The sequence below is a fragment of the Mytilus edulis genome, chromosome 13 (genome assembly GCF_963676685.1).
Source record: "Mytilus edulis chromosome 13, xbMytEdul2.2, whole genome shotgun sequence".
Classification (NCBI taxonomy): Eukaryota; Metazoa; Mollusca; class Bivalvia; order Mytilida; family Mytilidae; genus Mytilus; species Mytilus edulis.
Window position 1 is genome coordinate 59,863,070 of NC_092356.1, and position 15,457 is coordinate 59,878,526.

The 15,457-nt window shown below is 31.8% G+C and overlaps 1 protein-coding gene across 1 annotated transcript in view; it reads left to right on the forward strand.

Moving 5' to 3' along the window:
* The window catches only part of LOC139500754 (pleckstrin homology domain-containing family G member 5-like), a 76,061-nt gene that overhangs the window by 46,035 nt on the left and 14,569 nt on the right, over window positions 1–15,457 (forward strand). The window lies entirely within an intron of this gene.

The following is a 15,457-nucleotide window of genomic DNA, read 5'->3' on the forward strand; positions in this document are numbered from 1 at the left end:
TTAAAACCTTTAGGTTGTGTAAAGTGTGACAAACAAGGGGGACTTTTAGCCTGATTGATCAACTAGTATATCTTGATTAATGGACTATAAATTAGTTTTGTGTTTTGTAAACTATTGTAATATATTTGGCATGGGTCACACAATATGAAATACTCTGTTAGGTTTCTGCAGTTTCAGCAAGTTTTTGGAACATTGCCTGCCTGTATCCTGCCAATATTTCAACTAGGATACTTTATATGTATATATTTGCTTAAAATAGATAAATATACACATGTGCAAAGATCAGTGACTTTATGAAAGGATCATTATAAAACCTCAGGATTTTAAGATAAAAATAAAACAAGGATTTTTGTATCATAAATTATGAAGCAGATGGACGGGAATACACAAAATCTAGAAAATTTTAGTTCAGGATGCTAAAATATCAGTGATGTCTTTTAAACATAAGGTAAGATCAAATACATCCTTCCTTCAAAAGACATTTAACAGGTTAAATCAAACACTAAAATATGATAGATTGTATGAGGTAAATTGACAGTGCCAAAAAAATGTAATTTTGGAGAAGGGTTTTGTCCCCTGGAATATTTGTTTGTAATAAATCAAAGACCAGACAGCCTTTCAATTATTTGTCAATTATGAATAGTTGTCCACTAAATGCAGGTCAATAGGGATATTTCAGTATGCACTTTTTTGCCACTAATTGTTTGAATTCCCAAGACCTACACACACACAAAAAATGTATGGCCAAGTTAGTTTTTGCAAAACTTTCTTTAGAGAAAAAAGAAACTCACATTTTGGAATACCATATTTCTATAAAGGTATAAAACTATTTCATTTTTCAATGATGTGGGAAATTTTATTTTGCATAGATATGTTTGTTCATTATTCATATTGTACCTGCTATTTTCGGCAGGAAATAATAAATTGTTCTTTGCTAATTTATTCTTACAAACAGGTATTTCTTTTAATTATTTTGTGCTCATTTATTTCATGTTCCTCCCTGAATATAGCTGCCTTTATATACAACCTGTAAACATTTCAAAATATAAAAAAAAAACATTTGCAAATAGATTTTAAAATTCCCCACATAATGGACCTCATTTATTGTAATGTAAGAACTGTTGTATTGTATGGATTTTTAATTAATATTTCCTTTTCAATGTATTCAAATCCATATTGACTTTGATGTAGAAAATGTTCTTAACAATACAGTACAATATAGGATTATTTATTCCTGACCTCAGTTTTGATATCTAGGGGTCACTCATTTAAAAGATCGTATCATCGAAACGTTTGAATTTTATTTAAACATCAAATTACAAGTCATCATCAAAATAAAAGTTAATAAAATTTGTATAGGAAACACCATGTAATTTTTATAACGTAACAAACACCTTGTCAATCATGTTAGTTAAATGAAGCAGGTAAAAAATCATCGTAGCGAGTCCAGGTATGACTTAATGTAAGTCTGAACGTTATGGTGGGGACATCATACTGTTAATAAAGTTAATAGACCGGTCTCAGCTGTGAAATACTGTTGTCTGGTATAATATTCGATGGAATATGAAACGAAAAGATTTATACGAGGAAACGTCAAATGTCTGGGACTGAAAAGGAGGAAAGATTTAAAAGGAATATCCCTATAAAGTGCACTTTAAAATGAAAATTTGTGAGATGTAATGCAATGTATAATAAAATTCTTGTCAAGGAGACTATAACAGTAAAAGAACTGACTAGATACGAGAACGTTCTAAACCAAAAATGACGAGTTATAATCATCATACGATAGATAATGTGGTAAAGCGTAGACTCCAAAAGTCTACTACCAACCCTGTCTATAGGAGGTCCTGGCCTATTGGACCAAATATATCAAAAACTTGGAAGGTAAACAAACTGTTTGATAGTCAGAGTAATGTTAGTGTTTCTTCATGTTTTAAGCTTAAGGAGATTGATCTTAGATTTTTGATCAGACAGTAGGTTAAAGATGACTTGTTAAAGGAGCCAGATTTTTGATCAGACAGTAGGTTAAAGATGACTTGTTAAAGGAGCCAGATTTTTGATCAGACAGTAGGTTAAAGATGACTTGTTAAAGGAGCCAGATTTTTTATCAGACAGTAGGTTAAAGATGACTTGTTAAAGGAGCCAGATTTTTGATCAGACAGTAGGTTAAAGATGACTTGTTAAAGGAGCCAGATTTTTGATCAGACAGTAGGTTAAAGATGACTTGTTAAAGGAGCCAGATTTTTGATCAGACAGTAGGTTAAAGATGACTTGTTAAAGGAGCCAGATTTTTGATCAGACAGTAGGTTAAAGATGACTTGTTAAAGGAGCCAGATTTTTGATCAGACAGTAGGTTAAAGATGACTTGTTAAAGGAGCCAGATTTTTGATCAGACAGTAGGTTAAAGATGACTTCTTAAAGGAGCTAGATTTTTGATCAGACAGTAGGTTAAAGATGACTTCTTAAAGGAGCCAGATTTTTTATCAGACAGTAGGTTAAAGATGACTTGTTAAAGGAGCCAGATTTTTGATCAGACAGTAGGTTAAAGATGACTTCTTAAAGGAGCTAGATTTTTGATCAGACAGTAGGTTAAAGATGACTTCTTAAAGGAGCCAGATTTTTTATCAGACAGTAGGTTAAAGATGACTTGTTAAAGGAGCCAGATTTTTTATCAGACAGTAGGTTAAAGATGACTTGTTAAAGGAGCCAGATTTTTTATCAGACAGTAGGTTAAAGATGACTTCTTAAAGGAGCTAGATTTTTGATCAGACAGTAGGTTAAAGATGACTTCTTAAAGGAGCCAGATTTTTTATCAGACAGTAGGTTAAAGATGACTTGTTAAAGGAGCCAGATTTTTGATCAGACAGTAGGTTAAAGATGACTTCTTAAAGGAGCTAGATTTTTGATCAGACAGTAGGTTAAAGATGACTTCTTAAAGGAGCCAGATTTTTTATCAGACAGTAGGTTAAAGATGACTTGTTAAAGGAGCCAGATTTTTGATCAGACAGTAGGTTAAAGATGACTTGTTAAAGGAGCCAGATTTTTGATCAGACAGTAGGTTAAAGATGACTTGTTAAAGGAGCCAGATTTTTGATCAGACAGTAGGTTAAAGATGACTTCTTAAAGGAGCCAGATTTTTGATCAGACAGTAGGTTAAAGATGACTTGTTAAAGGAGCCAGATTTTTGATCAGACAGTAGGTTAAAGATGACTTGTTAAAGGAGCCAGATTTTTTATCAGACAGTAGGTTAAAGATGACTTGTTAAAGGAGCCAGATTTTTGATCAGAAAGTAGGTTAAAGATGACTTGTTAAAGGAGCCAGATTTTTGATCAGACAGTAGGTTAAAGATGACTTCTTAAAGGAGCCAGATTTTTTATCAGACAGTAGGTTAAAGATGACTTGTTAAAGGAGCCAGATTTTTGATCAGACAGTAGGTTAAAGATGACTTGTTAAAGGAGCCAGATTTTTGATCAGACAGTAGGTTAAAGATGACTTGTTAAAGGAGCCAGATTTTTGATCAGACAGTAGGTTAAAGATGACTTGTTAAAGGAGCCAGATTTTTTATCAGACAGTAGGTTAAAGATGACTTGTTAAAGGAGCCAGATTTTTGATCAGACAGTAGGTTAAAGATGACTTGTTAAAGGAGCCAGATTTTTGATCAGACAGTAGGTTAAAGATGACTTGTTAAAGGAGCCAGATTTTTGATCAGACAGTAGGTTAAAGATGACTTCTTAAAGGAGCCAGATTTTTGATCAGACAGTAGGTTAAAGATGACTTGTTAAAGGAGCCAGATTTTTGATCAGACAGTAGGTTAAAGATGACTTGTTAAAGGAGCCAGATTTTTGATCAGACAGTAGGTTAAAGATGACTTGTTAAAGGAGCCAGATTTTTTATCAGACAGTAGGTTAAAGATGACTTGTTAAAGGAGCCAGATTTTTTATCAGACAGTAGGTTAAAGATGACTTGTTAAAGGAGCCAGATTTTTGATCAGACAGTAGGTTAAAGATGACTTGTTAAAGGAGCCAGATTTTTTATCAGACAGTAGGTTAAAGATGACTTGTTAAAGGAGCCAGATTTTTGATCAGACAGTAGGTTAAAGATGACTTCTTAAAGGAGCCAGATTTTTGATCAGACAGTAGGTTAAAGATGACTTGTTAAAGGAGCCAGATTTTTGATCAGACAGTAGGTTAAAGATGACTTGTTAAAGGAGCCAGATTTTTTATCAGACAGTAGGTTAAAGATGACTTCTTAAAGGAGCCAGATTTTTGATCAGACAGTAGGTTAAAGATGACTTCTTAAAGGAGCCAGATTTTTTATCAGACAGTAGGTTAAAGATGACTTGTTAAAGGAACCAGATTTTTTATCAGACAGTAGGTTAAAGATGACTTCTTAAAGGAGCCAGATTTTTTATCAGACAGTAGGTTAAAGATGACTTGTTAAAGGAGCCAGATTTTTTATCAGACAGTAGGTTAAAGATGACTTGTTAAAGGAGCCAGATTTTTTATCAGACAGTAGGTTAAAGATGACTTGTTAAAGGAGCCAGATTTTTTATCAGACAGTAGGTTAAAGATGACTTGTTAAAGGAGCCAGATTTTTGATCAGACAGTAGGTTAAAGATGACTTCTTAAAGGAGCCAGATTTTTTATCAGACAGTAGGTTAAAGATGACTTGTTAAAGGAGCCAGATTTTTTATCAGACAGTAGGTTAAAGATGACTTGTTAAAGGAGCCAGATTTTTTATCAGACAGTAGGTTAAAGATGACTTGTTAAAGGAGCCAGATTTTTTATCAGACAGTAGGTTAAAGATGACTTCTTAAAGGAGCCAGCTGAAGGACACCTACTGGTGCGGGAATTCTCCCTACATTGAAGACTCATTGGTGGCCTTCGGCTGTTGTCTGCTCTATGGTCGGGTTGTTGTTGCTTTGACACATTCCCCATTTCCTTTCTCAATTTTATTCGTTCCTATGTCATTTTTTTGTTCAATTTATTTTGACCAACTGTGATAGACCCTTATGGGTAGTCAAGGTCTTTAAACATTTCAATGTTCTGAGAATTTGTTTAGTTGTGAAATTTCTATTAAAGATAAGATAAGATGTTACAAACAGATACTTAAACCCACATTTATGGATAAAATAAGATATTTTGTTTCAAAATGAAGTCCCAATAAGTGCCTTATTCTTAAAGCACAGTATTCTTCATAAAACATTCATATAAACTAAAAACAAATCAAAAAGAATCATTTTTATTATTACTTATAACAGACAAAAAAGAATATAAGGGTTATTTGCTTCTCCAAAGATGTGGGAAATGTCCTTTGCATTGGCAATTTTTTATTTTTTGGCTTAAACTTGTATTTGTATTTCCTTGAAAGTATATATTTTTGGTTTTTTAAGCTACTACTGAGGCAGCAAACATTGATATTTTCTGTTACACAGTAAAACATGCTACATAATTATTTAAAGTATATTGATCAGTAATAAACAGCTTCATAGATCTCTTAACAGTTATTACAACCAGAAAAATAGAAAATTGATTACATGGCAAATTCAATTTTTACATAAGAAGTTTTATGAATTTATTATGCATATATTACCATATATTATAAAGGTGGCTATAAAGGGCTGAGTTATTTATGTGTATTGTCATGGTAACATATTGATTAGAGTATAAGAAGTTGAAGTTTGTCTTTTAATAGTAGCTTAAAAATTGAAATCCTTTATTGGACAGAAATCTAACGAAAAATAAGTGGTTAAGTTCTGACTAAACTTAACACCGCCTTATTATTTATGTATGAGCCTGTCCCAAGTCAGGAGCCTGTAATTCAGTGGTTGTCGTTTGTTTATGTGTTACATATTTGTTTTTCGTTCATATTTTTTTATACAAATAAGGCCGTTAGTTTTCTTGTTTGAATTGTTTTACATTGTCATATTGGGGCCTTTTATAGCTGACTATGTGATATGGGCTTTGCTCATTGTTGAAGGCCATACAGTGACCTATATTTGTTGGGCTTAAATTAAAATATTGTTTGTTTGCCCTTTACCGACCGACCCTATAAATTCGTTCCGCCTGAAAATCTTTTATTTGTGTTTACCAGCAAGATTTTATTTTATTTTATTTTTTGTTCCCACCAAAAATCTTATATTTGTATTTCCCGCTCAAAACTTTTTTACCGGAATTCTCAGGTTTTATCTTTCCTGTATAAGGTCTAGTCCGTTTGGTATCACATGAGCGTTTGACATGAATGAACACTTGCATTTGGAGTTTCAAAGCGTTTGTTTGAAATCGATGGTGAAAGCTTTGAAATCATGATTTAAAGAACGTTACTCTGTGTCTTTATACATGAAGAGCAGGGTTCATTCAAAAAAAGTTTGTCCAATACTAAATTATCAATGTGTGTACAAAATATTTTGTAAACAGACTTTGTATCCTATGTAGGGATGGCCTTTGTTGGTCCGTAGATTAGGATGATTATGTTAATGATGCCTTCGACCAGCATTGATATATTCTGATTTATATCTGACATGAACCAAAGGTCTGTAAAGGGGAGAATATTTGGCAGTACAATCGCCAAGTTTTCCATACAAATCATTTATAAATGCGGTGTAAAATACGTGACAATTGAGTTTCAAGTCTTGTAGCATTTTTATTGGAAACACAGGCACACACGAAAATTTAAACACTTTAGGGACTTTTTCTACTACAAATGTAGTATATACAATGTATTTCTGCCCGGACATATTTTACCAGAACAAAGTTATCTCTTACAGAAAAACTTTAGGTCTAGGTAAGCGTTCAAGGTACATAGTACTATTAATGCAAGTTAAAATTCTTAAAAATTCCAGGTATATAAACGTTTAAAATATGCCGCACAGCCCTATATTTTGATATTTGAAAAAAATTGTAGTGCATATGAATTAACTTCACATTCTACATGAAATCTTGGGACTATTATACTAATAATTCTAGATTTAACTTATTAGCAAAAGCATACTTAAACAAAAGCAATACAGACAAAAATGACATCATGCAGATTTTGTATCTATAAAATAAAATATTATACCTACCTGCCTACCCATGACAAAAAATGTACTGAGCTAAGTTATTTTTTGGGAAAGAAAAATAAAATATTTTACCTACCTACCTACCCTGTTTCAAAACATAGGGTCGGAAAAGGGCAAACAAACAATATTTTAATTTAGGCCTTAATGTCTGTGTCATTTTGGTCTCTTGTGAACAGTTGTCTCATTAGCAATCATACCATATCTTCTTTTTTATAAATGCTTCAAAATTCAGTACATGTTGTATGATACATTTCAAAACTGCTGAGGAATCTGAATCTTAATTAATAAAAAGTTTGTAATTGTTGATAGGTTAAGTCTGGTTCCAAATCCTTTCTAATGAATTATGCTCCATGGGAATCAGGTCCAGATTTTACCTAATGACTATTCACTTCTTTAAATTCAGATCCCCTGAGGATTTCGAATTGGGTCCCGGGGGTATTACATGTCATTTAAAGAAAAATGTTAGAGAAATCCCTCTTGCTGTTCATTTAGTCTTTGATAACTCAAAAATTAATTGGAGTCATTGTATTTTTTTTACCAAAGTAAGCCATAAATATCCATTACAAAAAAGTTCATAATATTCAGGTCGAGATATAGGTCAATTTGTAGTTATATCATTTATTCAATCCTATATCATAAAAACACACAAAACATGACAGAATACATGAAGAAAAATGTTTTTATTCGTTAGATTGGCATTTGTTTATTAAGATATAACCCAAATAACCTGATTTATTCAGAGAAATGGTCATTTATGAGGACATTATGGACAGGTTCTTTAGAAAATAGCTGTGATTATATTTGGTGATAATTATATTAGGTGATTTTTATGTTGGAGACGGTTGTCAAACTTGATTTATGGTTAGTTTGTAGGAAATAAATTACTCAAAATATGTTTGATAATTTACAGTTTTCACATTCCTTAAGATGAAGAAAAAATGATATGGGTCCTGAATGTACATGAAACAAAAACATATGGATATTGTCAATGGATAATATCAATCAAAAAATAAAAATGAAAATGAAGAGTGAACAAGAACTAGCTAATTAGAAGAGCTTGTCTTTCAGCTCTGTTTACCGTACATGTAATACTAAAATATTTTCATTTTGACTCAATGAACCATTTCCCGAACATTCATTTTTCCTATCATTGTTTGATCTTGTAAGGCTAACGGTAAAATGTTGGATAACAGTTCAAAATATTATTGATCATGTTAGAGATTGGGTATACACAGATCTTGAGGCATTTCAACATTTTTTCATGTCAACTCTGAGTGTATTGATATTAGTTAAATTCAAATATGTTGGAGTTCACAATCTTAAAAAAAATGCCTGACTTTGCAGTATGAGTTTTGCTCATTGTTGATGGCTGTACAGTTACATATAGTTGTTCACTTCTATTTCATTTGGTCTTTGGTGGAGAGTTGTTTCATTGGCAGTTGATAATTTAAAAAAACAAAATTGTATTAATGTCACATTTTTGCTTAAAATATCAATTAGGACAAATATTTTATAGCATGAAATATCTGATCATGACTAATAGTGAGTCCTGTTCAATGTTGAAGAATTTTGAGCGGGGGAGTCCCTTCTTGTAGGGCTGGTCTCCAATTGACTTATACCCAACATCTCCTTTGATTGAAGTATGTTTGAAGAAATTTAACTACAACATCAATTTAACCTTGCTATTGATGTTAAAGAAGTATAAACATTATTTATAAAAACAGACATGTTAGAAACATCAAATGATATATATGTTTTTTATGTGTATATATACATATATGTAAGATGTACTTTTGTCATGTAAGATCCATAGCTCATTAAGGATTTATACTTCAGTAACAGTTGGTAATTATACCTGACAGAATAGAATAGAACATTAGTATTTACAGGTATATATATATATATGTCTTCCTGGAAATCAATATTAGGGGATATCTTATGGTTACATATATGTGTTGTCTCAGTCTGACTATAGATGTGTTTGGAGCACTTTTAAAGATTGACTCTTTAAAAGTTCCAATTTGTTTAAATAGATGGCCTAGCTGTCCCTTATAGCTTGCTGATCGGTGTGCGCCTACTTCCTGGCTCCTTGTTGAAGACTGTACTTTGACCTATTATAGTTATGACTTGGATGGAGAGTTGTATGTCTCATTGCCACTCATACCACATCTTCTTATCTATCTGTTGCAAGGAATTTGACTTTATGATAACCATCCCACCATCCCAACCCTTCCCTGTACTTATAGACAGGGTGTTAGACTCTTGCTTGTAATTAAGGACATTCATACCCTTATCTATAAACAAAGATCTAAAATACCAACAATCAGTCTAATAATTCAAGATGGCTGCAACTCATGTAATTTAACAACATTGGACTTTACTGTGGATAACATCTAAAATCCTTAATTTCTAGATTCTTAACATTGTACATTTGTACTTGTAATTTAGCTGCTAAGGCTCACATCTACCAAAGATAGGATACATAAAGCCTGCACCTTCTTTACTGGATAGCACGAATGAACACCTAACGGATGATAATAAAAGTTGTCCGTTGGCAAAATTGTTATCCGTTGGGAGTCCGTTGATGTACTGACCGAATAAAACGAACACATAACGAATGCATAATGGAGACACACCGGATGCCTACCGGACTTTCGACGTCCGTTCAAAGTTTTGAACATGCTCAAAATTTTCAACCGGACAAAACGTACGTTGACGGATAAAACGTACGCTAAACGGACGTCTAACGGACATGAACGGATTGAAAAAAAGTTATTTGTTAGGCATCCGTTCGAGCTATCCGTTAAGGTGTGACCGAGGCTTAAGGGTTTCTTAAATATAGTTTTGCATTTAGAATAACAAAAAAAATCTTCAGTTTCTGTTTTTTGTTTTTTGATTTTTGTTTTAATATTAAAATGTCCTGATAAACTTGTAAGTTCCAAACAAGGAAGATGTGAATACTTAATATTTGGGGTTTTCCTTTCCCTATATTATAAATGAATAAAATACAATGTATTGAAAAGTATTATTCCATAAAATATCATATGGTATGTAATATGAACCAGCTGTTTCAGTTTTATGGCATACTTAGGTGTTAACATATATTCACCATGTAAATTTTTTCTACTGTTTAGTTTTTCGTCAATATAAACTTTACTTTATATTGTCAATAAATTTCTCAGATATATTCTAAGCATTTGAAAACATCAAAGAAATTATGAAGTTCAGTTGTATATTACAATACATTATAATGTGAGTCAATGCCCTTTTGATTTTAACTTATACAATAGAGGTTCAGAAAAGGACATGTCTATGACTTGAAAGTTACAAGTTGAGTGGCATTTAGGGCTTAGACGCTGACTGTTTGATGGTTTAATTATGTCCAGTGGCAAACATTACATGCATGTTCAGGAGTAGAACATATTTACAATAAATCCATTGGTAGGATCTGTAAATTTGATTAAATGGATCTATGGGTGGAAACTTCAACTGCTAATGAAAATTCAGGGTATATAGGATTGGTGTTTGTTTTTCCTATCCAATAGTCTATCTTAATAACAGTCAATCGTTTGCAATGTGAAGAGAACATGCCTGACTTACCTATTTTGAGGCATTATATAATGGCTTTAAAGTCTCTTAATATTTCAACCCAGATTTATTAACATATTTATACATCTCGCAAAGCCATACTGATTTCCTAATAGATTTAGTGCTTGAAGGGTGAAGTCCACAGATTTCTATATTTTCTTACCCAAGTTTTAACCCTTGTCATTCCTGAGACCAGAAGGAAATTCAATGTCAAAGTCTTCAATGTCAAGGTTAGATAGAAATTGTCAGGAAAATCAAGGTTATATGACAATGGAGGCTTATAGGGACAGCATATAAATATCTTGAAGTGCAATTGACTTTTAGGCTAAAACATGGATAAACTTATCTACAAATTGCCATTATGTTCTCAGCTCTGTATGACCTTACTAGTTATGCTTTCCATGTCAGTCTGATCAAAGTTACATATCTGTCCAACCCTGGTTCAGAAAGCAATATCTGCACATCTTAAATTAACAAAACATAAAAAATGTCACACAGAAGTTCTCAAGTTTATAAATCATTTTGTAATTGTGATTAACATGGTCACAAAATTTTGTGGTGAAATAAATCACAATTATTGTCAATGAAGACAATTTATTTCAAAACAAGACCTGCACTATTAAATTTCACAGATTTATTACAAAGTTGGGCACTGATAATAAAGTATTTAGCAGGACGGGACATTTTTATGCTCAAATTCAATTCTCCTGATCTCAAAATTCAACAGCCCGTTACAATGTTCTTATCCCAGCTATCTTTTCATTGGTCAAGAACAACTGCTTTATTAGGGGTTATATTTCGTTAAAAAAGGGTTGATAGCACCAAAAGTCAAGAGTGGTGACAGGTCAAGTGGTTCCATCCTGATGATTGATCCACTGTGTCCTATTTCCTATTTGACCTTGATATAATTGAAAGTTCAGATAGTACATGTTTGATTGATCTGTTTGTCGTCTGGAAGTCCTCATACAAATATACAACCATAAAGGGGGAAATTTGATTTAATTGTAGATAACATTGTAATGTCTGAAATAATATGCAAATGATGTGAATAAATTAACATATTTTTACACATTGATAATTACAAAATTAATAAGCATGTTTTCAACATCATTTGATAATTTTTACATGTACGTCATCAATTGTATAATCCTTGAGATTTAAGCCACCAGATTTGATTTATAGCTGTTTTAATTTTCTGTTGTAAATTTGGGAGAATTCAATGAAGACAAAAAATAGTTTAAATCGTTCAAAAAAATAACAACTCTTCATAACCATGCAGTCTCTATAATGTTTCCAACATTTAAAGAATTAGAAAGTCCCTCTCAACTTGTACTTCACTCTAAATTTTAACATGTATGGATCTCATATGGGTCTCATATGTGTTCAGCGACTTAACTGCAGTAACGAAAATCTTAACAAATAGTGACTTGGATGGAAAGTTGTCTCATTGGCACTCATAGTCATACCACACTTTATATCTATATAAATGTGTAATTTTCAAATCCATTTTAAATTCCTCTTTTCTGTTTTCCAATACTTTGAATAAAGAGATGGGGTTTTATAGCTTTGCATGAAACATGACTGCATTGACATACTGTTTGTCTAGATTAGATATATGCCACTGGTTTTGGGTTAAAGGTGACCAATTTTTCAGTTTTCTGTCCTTCATAAAGGTAAACATATTGCCCAGAAAAGACCTGCCTCTGATTATATAGTAGTATTATACTTGTTAATCAGAATGTGTTTATAAGCCTTCCACCCACAACTATACTCAGTCTGAATTGACATTGTTATAAAATTCAATGTTCTTTGCAAGGTAATCAGTATTTTTAGATTGTTTAACAAATTAAACAATGTTTGTGGTTTTTTTAGCCGCTTTCTGCCGATGTTAAGTACATAATTGACACATTTTGTAATGTAATTGTCGGCCTTTCGGTCTACTAATACCACAAAGAACAAATCATTTTTACTTTCATTCAGATTTTACCTATAAGTTTTCTAACGGTACAACCTTTCTTTTGTATTGCATGACATTTTGACGATTGTTAGAAGAAAAAGAACCGTAACTCTAGATCTGATTATCTTGTTCTGATAAATTAAGTCTTTGTGCAGCTAAATTAAGTTTTGATAAAAATCAGTTGAATAATTCTTTAAGTAACAATAGCGGAATTGAATCATTTGATCTTTGATGACATACGTGTTGGTAGCGTTTCTTCGTGCAAAATGACATCAATGCTGAATAAAAGAATTTTTTGTTTTGTTGAATCGCAGTATTTCTTTTCATTATTGTTGGTGATAACATCGCTTTGTTTATAAAGAACAAAAACCTTCAAATTTGAGAAGAAACAAAGTTATATATATTGTCTTACTTAATTTAGATATTTATGTACATCAAACAACCAGTTCACATGTAAAATACTATCCCTATCTTTGTAAATAGTCAGTTAGTACACTGTTGAAATTTTAGTCCACAAGGGTATCACCTGGCCAGGAGAAGATGAAAGATCTTTGATGCAATCATTTTCTGTAAATTACCTTACATTAATGCTCAATTCATATGAAACATTTTAAGGTTTTCTACCTTTCTGCATACTTAGCTCAAGCTAGATTTTGATACAAGATTTTAGAACTTTTGGTTTCGATGCTCTTTAATTTGTAATTGACAATTGTTTTGAATTAAGTCATATGTATACATTATTTGACAATGTTTTGAGCCAAAATGGTCTAGAATTATTATATTATGCTTTAAATATTTGCCACTGGACATAAATCAAACCACTATCAATCGTTAAAGCCACAACAGTAAGCAGACTTAAGATTGTGGCGTCATGTCTGTTCTTCATGAAAGATTTATTTTTGTAATTAATGATTATGATACAGTTATTAACACTCGTTAGTAGAACACTTCCCCCTGGTGACAGGTAATACTTATCACCTGTACTTAGGTAATTAATTACATCTTTACCTCATATACAATTGTATATCAAAATAAAACAGTAGATAGATAAAATGTAACGCTGTATCCTTTGATCTCCTCTGTTGACTGTATGGTTGTTGGTGTTTTAATGCAACTTTTAAGCCCCCCTTTTGGGCTATTTCATGGCGGCCAGTTTTATTGGTGGAGGAAGCTGCAATGCCCTTAGAAAACCACCAACCTTCGATAGGAAAAATTACCATAAGTCAATTAAGATTAAAATTGAGTGCACCTGCACGAGCAGGGTTCGAACTCACAACCTCTGTTGACTGGCTAGTGATTACAGTGACCTACTTAGACCCCTTGGTAAGCAAGGCCCCTGCCTTTGATTGTAAAATCTTATCTCTTTTTAAAAAACAATTTCTTAATGCAAATTTAAACCTTAAAAAAAAAGTTCATTATTTTTAGGCCTGTTAATTACACCTGAAAATGTGGATTTGATTTCTCTGACTTCTTACACCTGATAAATAAACATCTGCCTTTTTGATAAAAGTGTATTTAGTAGTCAAATATGTGGAAAGATTTCTCAATTTAAAATGTTTTACATATTTTCATCGAAAGTCAGTATGCTTGAAATTCATAATTTTCCATGAACTTATATTAAAGTCTTCATTTTATGTAAGAACTATAAATGATAAATTTTATTGTTATTTTTTATATTTTGATGGTTATAGATATAATAACATTCCATAGAAGTACAATGTGTAACTATTTCACTTACATATGAAAACCAATGTGGAATGTTGAAAACAGTTACCGGTGACGTCAAATTATTGAATTAATAAAGATTAACAATATTGAATGGAAATGTAAGATATGTTGGGCAAAATGAAAAAAATTACATTCCATCTGTCCATACCTCAAGTATTCAAATTTATATTCTACTATTACAGGATAAAGTTTGTTATCTATATTAAAGGTTAACGAGAAAGTAATGACTAAACATTTCATTATTAGTATTACCATAAAATACTAAATGAAACCCTTCTCATCAAATTTAGATTTATAAAAGAGTTTTTAGCCGAAATGACGTTGGTCCTATTCAGGTCAAACAAAAAAGCACACAGCTGATCTAGAAGTATGCATATCTAATACACTGTACGGTGACGAACGGCTATTTGAGTACAATATTTATATTAGGTATTAAAGTCTTTTGTGTTTCTTGACTACCTATAGAAGATAAAATAAAGAGCGGTGACACCGTTAGTTTAACTTGTGGTTTTGTTTTGGGTGTTATTGATATTATTATATAAGGACGTTGAAGGCGTTGAAGTCATAGTTTTTTATTCGTTAGTAATATAGACCACATGTGACAGATTTTTCTTGTAAAACGTTGGATTTATTGAAATGGATCATATATTTTTACTGCATTAATTTGATATGGATCTTTCAGTCATTTATGAAATTAATGTTGTATTTATGTGATAAAGATTTTGTAAACTGAATTATAAAAGTACTGCTGAGTTAATGTGTTATAATAATATGGGATGTATACTGACTTGACAGCCCTGTTAAAAATGAGATACTGGAAGGTAGGAGAAATTTGATATTTAAGTAGCCATTTTTCCTTTTGATTGGGGATTTCATGTAATCTTAAATGACAAGGAAGATACGCATGTAATCCTTGAACTGTTGAAACAACTTGGTGACAATTTTTAACGGCAAAAATTGTAACACAAAAAAATCATACATTTATAAAAATATGTGTAGATGATTACAAACATTTTTTACATATGTTTATGAAGAATTTCATTTGTATGAAATTTGGTGAAAATTATGTCCTGGGCTATTGATCTTTTTCTAGGGTATTAGTTTTGGACATTATAAAGGAACAA